This window comes from Sphaeramia orbicularis, unplaced genomic scaffold (assembly GCF_902148855.1).
Source record: "Sphaeramia orbicularis unplaced genomic scaffold, fSphaOr1.1, whole genome shotgun sequence".
Lineage (NCBI taxonomy): Eukaryota > Metazoa > Chordata > Actinopteri > Kurtiformes > Apogonidae > Sphaeramia > Sphaeramia orbicularis.
The window spans coordinates 4095-14352 of NW_021941745.1; the positions used below are offsets into that span (position 1 = coordinate 4095).

At 43.4% G+C, this 10258-nt stretch overlaps 1 long non-coding RNA gene across 1 annotated transcript; it reads right to left on the reverse strand.

The window, feature by feature from the left end:
- Window positions 1–783: 783 nt before the first annotated feature.
- Window positions 784–5200, reverse strand: LOC115416922 (uncharacterized). Its single transcript, XR_003935059.1, has 2 exons — window positions 4938–5200; window positions 784–861 (listed from the first exon to the last, which is right to left on the reverse strand). It is a non-coding gene; the product is annotated as an uncharacterized LOC115416922 (long non-coding RNA).
- Between the last annotated feature and the right edge of the window lie 5058 nt (window positions 5201–10258).

Consider the following 10258-nt stretch of genomic DNA (forward strand, 5'->3'; position numbering starts at 1 on the left):
GACGAGACTGAGGAACGACAGACAGACTGAGGAACAACAGACGAGACTGAGGAACGACAGACAAGACTGAGGAATGACAGACGAGACTGAGGAACAACAGACAGACTGAGGAACAACAGACAAGACTGAGGAACAACAGACAGACTGAGGAACAACAGACGAGACTGAGGAACAACAGACAGACTGAGGAATGACAGACAGACTGAGGAACGACAGACAGACTGAGGAACGACAGATCTGAGGAAGAACTGGGTTAAAAGTCAGACACAGATTTAAAGAGAAGATGAAAAAAATCCAAACACACAAAACTTCCATGTAAACACGTTCAAAGTTCAATTTGACCAAAAAGTTATGCAATCCAATATGGCTGCCGGCCTATGACGTCACAATATGCAAATTAGACGAGTACATGTAGTCCCATCACAAACTTTGGGTCATAATCAATACTTTTCTCATTTACAGGATGAATTTATCTCTAAACACTTTTTTACATATTATCTCCATAAAGAGAGTAAAGACTAGTATTAGAATATATGAAAACATCCGATTATCAGCATTAAACATGTTTTTATTTCATAGTTTTCATCGTGTTCTGACACTGGTTCGCTAAATTCAGATTTATTTGCTTCCAGATGAGTGGATGTTTAGGGAACTGCATGAAAAATAGGATCATTAAACTAATAATAATAACAATAATAATAATAATAATAATAATAATAATAATAATAATAATTAAAGTCCTCACCTCTATCTGTGCGCGGAGGCCATCACACTCCTTTTTCAGTTTGTCCATTTCAGCCTTTTCAGCTGCCATGGCAACGGTCGCAGGCGGAGTTTACAGGTGGAAAAACGAAGCTGTCACTGAGGAGAACCAAAAAAGACAAACAGACAGCGGGTTTAGAGCAGGGATAATCTGACCCAGTTCATCCAGATCCAGGACCTCGATCCCTGACCCGGATCCTCTGATCTGGATCCGACGTTACCTCATCAGGTCTAGAGGTTCAGATTAGATTAGATTAGATTAGAGCCACGTCGGAGGGCTTTAATCCCATCTGAGGTCAACTTCTGAAACTTAGATCATGAACCTTCGACGTTCAGGACGAAGAAAAGGTGGATTTAGAAAGAAAAGAGGGCGGAGTTTAGATGAAACCGTCAAACTGAGGCTGAAACATGGAACTAAAGACACGTTTTATACTTTAACTCATTAAACCCAAATGAAAACATTCAATCCGCGCTATATAAGTATTGGCGCTATATGAATAAAATTTGATTGATTGAGTGATTTGATTGGTTTTCCCCTGTAAGTCGCTTTGGAAAAAAGCATCTGCCAAATGCATGAACATAAACATAATCCAAGAAGCAGAAAAACACAACCTGAGGGTTTTTACTCGTTAATAAATTAATTTAAATTCACTGATATTCACTTTCAATTACAATGATTAGATTATTTCTTTTATATAATATGTAAAATGTTGTTAATTTACTTATATTGTTATGTTAAATGATGCTACATGCTATTATTATAGAATATAAACTGTAATATATGTTAAAGAATACAGTGATTCATATAGAATAAATGGAATAAAAGGAGTCTGACCTGGTTTTAGACTTTAACTCATTAAATCCAAATTAAAACATTCAATCTAAGAAGCAGAAAAACGCAACCTGAGGGTTTTTACTCGTTAATAAATGAATTTAAATTCACTGATATTCACATTCAATTACAGTGATGTGGTTTACAGGGTTCAAAGTCCAAAACCAGGTCAGACTCCTTTTATTCCATTTATTCTATATGAGTCACTGTATTCTTTAACGTATATTACTGTATATATTATACAATAATAGCATGTAGCATCATTTAACATAACATAATAATAAGGGAATTAACATCACATTATTACACATATAAAAAATGATCTAACTTTAGAGTTATTTACACATCTGAAATAAACACTTATTTACAATATAGTGGAACACATGTATATATTAAATGCAACTAATATAGTTGTGGGTTTTATAAAATAAACACAATTGAGATAATCATATATATATCATAAATTATAAGGAAATTGCATATAATTATAAATTACATTATATGGGTTCATATTTGTACATATGTAGTGGATTATGATGTAGAATTATGTATACTGATAATGATTAGACTGATTTATATAAATATATATACATTTTATTAATATATATTGATATAGTTTATTGTATTGTAATAAATATGTGTTTATTCCTTTAGAGATGTAGAAAAAACACAACAATTATTTATATTTATTTATTTATTTATATACAATATTATTTCTCTTGTATAATCGTATACAGTTCTGTTTTGTTCATTTGCTTTTGTTGGTGTTTTTATTGTTATTTTTACATAAATAAAATATTCATTCATTCAGTCAGTCAGTCCTTACTATATATGGTTATTTCATTTGTGTTTTTTTTAATCTAACCCACATTAGTTTATAGAAACACAATATATAAACCATGGGTAGGTTTGTTGTCATATAAACTCGTTGTGGATTATTGCATGTGTTTGCGTCTGAACTGAACCTGTGACACTTGAATCTGGTCCCGTTTCATTTCTGGAACTTCCTGAAGCCTCATTTCCCAGAATGCCTTTGTCCGTGCAGAGGTCGGCCCATGGCCTTAATGTGCTGTAATTGGATCCCGTGTCCTCGACACTAATTGAACACCCATGATGCTCCGTACATCAGACACATCAGCAAAATAACCCCCAAAAAATGGACGAAAGAACGACAGAACACAACGTTTTCTGATCAAATAGAAGGTTGAGTCGGTTTGAAGTGATTTATACAAAAATAAAAGGTGTCGCATTCAAGTTTCTTCTGTTTAAGGGTAAGAAAAGGGAACTGAAACTGGACTGAATGGAGTTTAACAGAATCCAAGAATACTCTATTAATGGCAAATTATCAAAAACACCAAAAATAAAACTAATTAAGTAAATAAATAAAGATTTTTTTTTCATTTTTTTATTATTATTCTTTTATGTTGTAAATGTCCCTGTGGGATGAATAAAGTATCTGTCTGTCTCTATAAGGTCTGGACCTGCTCTAAATGTAAAGAGTCATGAAACCTTTGTTATAATTTGACACTGTATCAATGACATTTTTTTGAATTAAATATAGTTTAGCTCTAAAAATATAAATCTCTTCCAAATATACACATTAAAACTTTGTTAAAAACTATTCTCTCTGTTAAATCTACTAAGTCCTTGCTTCATTTCTTGTTATTCATCTTTTTTGTTTGTTTTTTGTATTTAATTTGTTTTTTTAATCTATTCTCATATTTTTTCTTTTATTTGTTTTTTTTTTTTATTCTTCTCTATTGCACTGTTTTTCTTTTTTGTACAGTTTCCGTGTCTTTAAATCTATCCTTGTATTTTATTCTTCTGTTTTGTTTTTATTCATTCTTCTGTGCACCACTTTGCTCCACTCTGGTTGTTTTAAAGTGCTTTATAAATAAAGTTGGATTGGATTTCTGTAACTTCTGTAACTGAAGGTTGAAGAGCACACATGCAGTTCTGTTTGTGGTCTGCGTGAGGCGCAAGATGTGGGCGGGGCCTCCTCAGATGGGGGAGGGGTTTGGTGTCCGCTGCTGCGGGGCTTTAAATCCCAGCAGGAGATCTTAAGGGAAGCTTTAGCGCTCAAATCTCTGTCATCCGATTACTGACTGCTCTTTACCCTGGGATCAGAGGGCGAGGGGGGTGGGGGGGGTGGATGAGGGAGGGGTGCAGTCCACTTCCTGCTCTCTGATTTGACAGAAATGAAGCTGCTGGACCTCTACTCTGCTCAACCACTAAAGCTGTTAAAGTCCATCACACCGATTTTTTTTCCAGCATTTCTGACCCCGGTTAAAATCTGAGGTTCGGCCTACACTCTGGTTTCAGGTGCGACGGGGTTCGGCGGGGTTCGGCCTACGCTCTGGTTTCAGGTGCGACGGGGTTCGGCCTACGCTCTGGTTTCAGGTGCGACGGGGTTCGGCCTACGTTCTGGTTTCAGGTGCGACGGGGTTCGGCCTACGCTCTGGTTTCAGGTGCGACGGGGTTCGGCCTACGTTCTGGTTTCAGGTGCGACGGGGTTCGGCCTACGCTCTGGTTTCAGGTGCGACGGGGTTCGGCCTACGCTCTGGTTTCAGGTGCGACGGGGTTCGGCCTACGCTCTGGTTTCAGGTGCGACGGGGTTCGGCCTACGCTCTGGTTTCAGGTGCGACGGGGTTCGGCCTACACTCTGGTTTAAGGTGCGACGGGGTTCGGCCTACGTTCTGGTTTCAGGTGCGACGGGGTTCGGCCTACGCTCTGGTTTCAGGTGCGACGGGGTTCGGCCTACGTTCTGGTTTCAGGTGCGACGGGGTTCGGCCTACGTTCTGGTTTCAGGTGCGACGGGGTTCGGCCTACACTCTGGTTTAAGGTGCGACGGGGTTCGGCCTACGTTCTGGTTTCAGGTGCGACGGGGTTCGGCCTACGTTCTGGTTTCAGGTGCGACGGGGTTCGGCCTACAGTCTGGGTTCAGGTCTGACCAGGTGCGGCCTCGTGCCATAGATCAGGATGCAGCTTACGGCCGCCTCACCTGAGACGCCAATCCTCTTTGGCCGCCTTGCCACAACCCAGAGATCACCTTCAAAGGGTTTAAGGAATCAGAAAGTACCCTGGAAGCACTTACAATCCCCAAGACTCCAAACATCAGAAGCGTTATTTTACTGAAGTGCACCTGAAATAGAGGTTTGCGCAAAACCCTCTCAGGTGCATTTTCTGCAGAACGTTTTAAAAGTCCACTTCCAAACCCCCTTAAAGCTCTGGTCCGAACTGGGTCTTCCAAGAGCTCCACCCGGTCCAGAGTCCCTCCAAGTAAAAACCACCAAAGTCCACAGAAGAAACAACAAAAACAGAAGAAGAAGAAGAAGACACTCACCCGTCCACAAAGGGGGGGCCGTGTGTTTGTCAGCGGCGGTTCAATCCCACGATGCAAAGCGTGTGCGAGGCTCCTGCGACGGACTGCACCTGTGGAAAACTCTCTCTTTCTCTGCGCCTTCGGTCCACGGTGGAAGAGCAGATGAGGATTGGAGGGGATGAAGGAGATAAGGGATGAAGGGATAAAGCTCAAAGATGGAAATAGAGACTGAAAGGAAGGAGAGAGAGAGAGAGAGAGAAAGAGAGAGAGAGAGGGGAGGAGGGTAAACCGATTGGAGCGACGAAATCAGGTTATGAGGTCAAAAGACAAGAGCAGGTGAAGAAAGGAAAGAACAGGACGAGAGGAGAAAGGAGAACGGAAAAGGTGGAGGAGACCAGTAGGGATGGGAATCAATAAGAATTTAACAATTCTGATTCCATTATCGATTTTGCTTATTGATCTGATTCTCTTTTCAATTCTCATTGGCTGAGGGAATAAAAAAGTCCAAACAGGTGTGTCTGCATGAACTGTCTGTTCTGTTTCCATCTGCACAGAAAATAGAACATACACAGTATGAACTAATAAGAAGAACAGATGACGCCACATTGGAACCGGTTCCACTCTGCTCGTCTTCTGTTGTTGTGCTCCTCAGTTCCTTTCCTCTACCTTCAGAAACTTGTATCTGAGGGGGTACGACGTTTGTGTCCCGCACCGGAACCAGAACTGGGCCCAGATGACGGCCTGGTGTTCACTCTGACACTAGATTCACAAGCACCGCTGAGTAGAGAATCAGATGAATCACATGTGGACGAATGTTTGAACAGACTGGAGGGATTCCACCTTTAGAAGAAATGGAAGATCTGACGGAGTTCAACTGGACCTGCTGTGGTCTGTGTAGACCTGGTGTGATCTGTTTAGACCTGCTGTGGTCTGTTTGGACCTGGTGTGGTCTGTTTAGACCTGCTGTGGTCTGTTTAGACCTGCTGTGGTCTGTTTAGACCTGCTGTGGTCTGTTTGGACCTGGTGTGGTCTGTTTGGACCTGCTGTGGTCTGTTTGGACCTGGTGTGGTCTGTTTAGACCTGCTGTGGTCTGTTTAGACCTGCTGTGGTCTGTTTGGACCTGGTGTGGTCTGTACTAGGATCCGGTTCTCAAAAAGAACCGGTTCTCAATTCCCATCCCTAGACATGAGGGAGGAGATGAAGAGGACGTAGACGAGGCTGAAAGACGGGGGTTCAGGTCCAAGAAGACTAAGATGGAAGAGCAGCAGAAATGGGCCTGAAGGGTCTCCGACCAGTGAACAGCAAAAAAAAAAAACATTTATGTAACAATGGAGAGAAAAAATGAAAAGGGTTAAACTGTTACTGAGAGGTGAAAGGAACAGGGCGGAGCTTATGGACTAATGTTAGCAAATACATGAAATGCAGTCATATAGCATTTAAGCTAATGGCATGTGGACACTCTGCACATTTTAGGGATTTACTCGAAAAATCTGATGATGAAATAATGATGGAAAAGAAAAAAAATGGGTGGTGGGTCGGTGTGGGCCGGTGTGGTGGGCCAGTGTGGGTTGGTGTCGTACAGTGTGGACCGGTGTGGGCCGGTGTGGGTTGGTGTGGGCCAGTGTGGGTCAGTGTGGGTTGGTGTCGTACAGTGTGGACCGGTGTGGGCCGGTGTGGGTTGGTGTGGGTTGGTGTGGGCCAGTGTGGGTCGGTGTGGGTTGGTGTGGGTTGGTGTGGGTTGGTGTGGGCCAGTGTGGGTCAGTGTGGGTTGGTGTCGTACAGTGTGGACCGGTGTGGGCCGGTGTGGGTCAGTGTGGGTTGGTGTGGGTTGGTGTCGTACAGTGTGGACCGGTGTGGGCCGGTGTGGGTTGGTGTGGGTTGGTGTGGGCCAGTGTGGGTCAGTGTGGGTTGGTGTCGTACAGTGTGGACCGGTGTGGGCCGGTGTGGGTTGGTGTGGGTTGGTGTGGGCCAGTGTGGGTCGGTGTGGGTTGGTGTGGGTCGGTGTGGGCCAGTGTGGGTCGGTGTGGGCCGGTGTGGGTCGGTGTGGGCCAGTGTGGGTCGGTGTGGGTTGGTGTGGGCCGGTCCGCTCCATTGCCGCTGGAAGGTGGAACGTGTGGGTGGTCTTTGTAGCGTTGCTCAGGTTGACAGGGTGAAGTGGTTTGTGGAGCTAATGAGCTGAAGTCTGGTAATCAGGAACTAATGGGATATCCTGAAGGACAGATCCAGTTAAAGAATTAGAACAGGACGGAATGAACCTGCGTCACAGCTGACACAGACTGAGGAGAAAAGAGGAGGAGTTAGAGGGGATCAGGAGTCAACAAGAGGAGGAGGAGGAGGAGGAAGAGGAGGAGGAGAGAGGAGGAGGAGGGAGAGGAGAGAGAGGGAGAGGAGAGAGGAGGAGGAGGGAGAGGAGAGAGAGGAGGAGGAGGAAGAGGAGAGAGAGGAGGAGGGAGAGGAGAGAGAGGAGGAGGTGGAGGAGGGAGAGGAGAGAGAGGAGGAAGAGGAGGAGGAGCAGGAGGAGGACGAGGAGGGAGAGGAGAGAGAGGAGGAGGAGGGAGAAGAGGAGGAGGAGGGAGAGGAGAAGGAGGAGGAGAGAGGAGGAGAAGAGGAGGAGGAGGGAGAGGAGGAGGAGGGAGAGGAGAGAGAGAGAGGAGGAGGAGGGAGAGAGGAGGAGGAGGGAGAAGAGGAGGAGGAGGGAGAGGAGAGAGAGGAGGAGGAGGAAGAGGAGAGAGAGGAGGAGGAGCAGGAGGAGGAGGGAGAGGAGAAGGAGGAGGAGAGAGGAGGAGGGAGAGGAGGAGGAGGGAGAGGAGAGAGAGAGAGGAGGAGGAGGGAGAGAGGAGGAGGAGGGAGAAGAGGAGGAGGAGGGAGAGGAGAGAGAGGAGGAGGAGCAGGAGGAGGAGGGAGAGGAGAGAGAGGAGGAGGAGGAGGGAGAAGAGGAGGAGGAGGGAGAGGAGAAGGAGGAGGAGAGAGGAGGAGGGAGAAGAGGAGGAGGAGGGAGAGGAGAAGGAGGAGGAGAGAGGAGGAGGAGAAGAGGAGGAGGAGAAATCCATTCCTCCTTTCATGCACATAAATACATCACAGTTGAACCTTCAGTTCAGTGTTTTTCAACCTGGGGGTCGTGACCCCATGTGACCCCAGGTCCACTGAAACCATGGCAACAGGAACAACATCTAAAGTGTGGTGGATCCAGGTCTTGGATCCACCACAGTCCCTTTAGTTCAGGGTCCACATTCAGACCCAGACCAGCTCAGGCCCAATAAACAAAGACCACCAGAAAATAAGAACAAATACGAACAAATACAAACAAATACGAACAGATACGAACAAATAAGAAAAAATACGAACAAATACAAACAAATAAGAATACGAACAAATACAAACAAATAAGAACAAATAAGAACAAATACGAACAAATAAGAACAGATACGAACAAATAAGAAAAAATATGAACAAATACGAACAAATAAGAATACGAACAAATAAGAACAAATACGAACAAATACGAACAAATGCAAACAAAAAAGGACAAATACGAATATGAACCAAGCTGGAGAAAACAGTCAGCTCTTACATCAGGAAGGGGCTTGGTCTTCCCCGTTGCCTCAGCCATGCCGGCTTGTATGGGCAGGGGCCCTGGAACTGCCTGTCTGTAGCCTCACAGAGGAACATAAACGAGCCAAAGTGAGGTTGAACATGACCCTGAACAAGTCTCAGGATAATGATAATGATAATAATAATAATAATACTACTACTACTAATAATAATAATAATATTAACTAGACAATTTCCACACGCGGAAATCGTGAGAGGGGCTCGGGGGTCGGGGGGGCATGTGGGTTCGACGTTACCAAAGACTTCATGGTCGGAGGGGAATTCTGTGTTCTGAACTCCCATTCACTTTATATGGACAATCTGTGTGTCAGAGTTTGGCAGCTGATGGACGCCACCATTAGTAGTAGTAACAGAAGTAGTAGCAGTATTTTTAGTAGTAGTGGTAGTATCTTTAGTAGTATTTTTTGTACTAGTTGCAGTAGTAGTAGTAGTTGTAGAATTTTTAGTAATATTAGTATTAGTATTTTTAGTAGTAGTAGTATTTTTAGTAGTTGTATCAGTAGTAGTTGCCACAGCGACGGCGCTGCACTGACACACACACAGAATGAAACTGACACAGAGCAGCAGGAATAGGCTGAGACTGGAGCAGAACAGGTCCGGAAAAACTGCTAATTACAGGAAAACCGTAAAAGATAGGTGAAAACCGAAATGACCGTGAGCGTCAGAGAGACCTGGGGAACACACAGATGTAGGTTTTTTTCCCGTACTGTGAAAAATGACTGAGTTAGAGCAGTTTAAAAACAGTCAACTGACCAAAACAAGAAGGAATCTGCTACAATGGAGAGATAATGGGAGAAAGAAGGGATGAGCCTCCAAACTAGTGCCTGTCATTTCACTTTAAAAAGAGCTAGGTCTTCAAACATGGGTTCAAATGAAGCCCAGGAACCATGGCTACATTTTTGGAAAATATCATTTGCCTGTGATGTATCATTTGGCCGGGAGGGTGATTTATTCAGAGAATTTTCAGTTGAATTTGCACTGCTCTTCCACTCTAGTGTGATGACATCACACACTCTAACTCAGGAAATTTGGACAATTTTCACTCAACCCAGGGGTTTTTGAAGACTCACCTATTGAAAACCGTAAACCCCATCCTCATACCAAGTACATTCATGCAAAGAGGACAAAAATGCCTGCGTTTTAAAGTTTAAATGAAATCTGTAGGTCAAAGTATGGTGAAGTAGTAGTGTCTGGAAAAAAGTGGACTTTTCTGGCTGATTTTTTCCTCTCCCCATTAGTTGTAGTCATGTGTGACCTGATTGGCTGATGCTGATCACCTGACACCTGAGCTTCAACTGTCTGTGTTCTATACTCTGTGTGTGTGTGTGTGTGTGTGTGTGTGTGTGTGTGTGTACGTGTGTGTGTGTGTGTGTGTGTGTGTGTGTGAGAGAGAGAATCAGTTTGAATCAGTTTATTCTATCAGTAATAGGAAGAGAAGAAGTTACAGTAATAGTAGTAGTAGTATTTTTTATAGTAGTAGTAGTAGTAGTACTTGTAGTAGTAGTAGTAGTAGTAATAATAGTAGTAGTAGTAGTAATAGTAGTAGTAGTAGTAGTATTTTTAGTAGTAGTAGTAGTAGTAATAGTAGTAGTAGTAGTAATAGTAGTAGTAGTAGTAGTAATAGTAGTAGTAGTAGTATTTTTAGTAGTAATAGTAGTAGTAGTAGTAGTAATAGTAGTAGTAGTATTTTTAGTAGTAGTAGTAGTAGTAGTAGTAATAGTAGTAGTAGT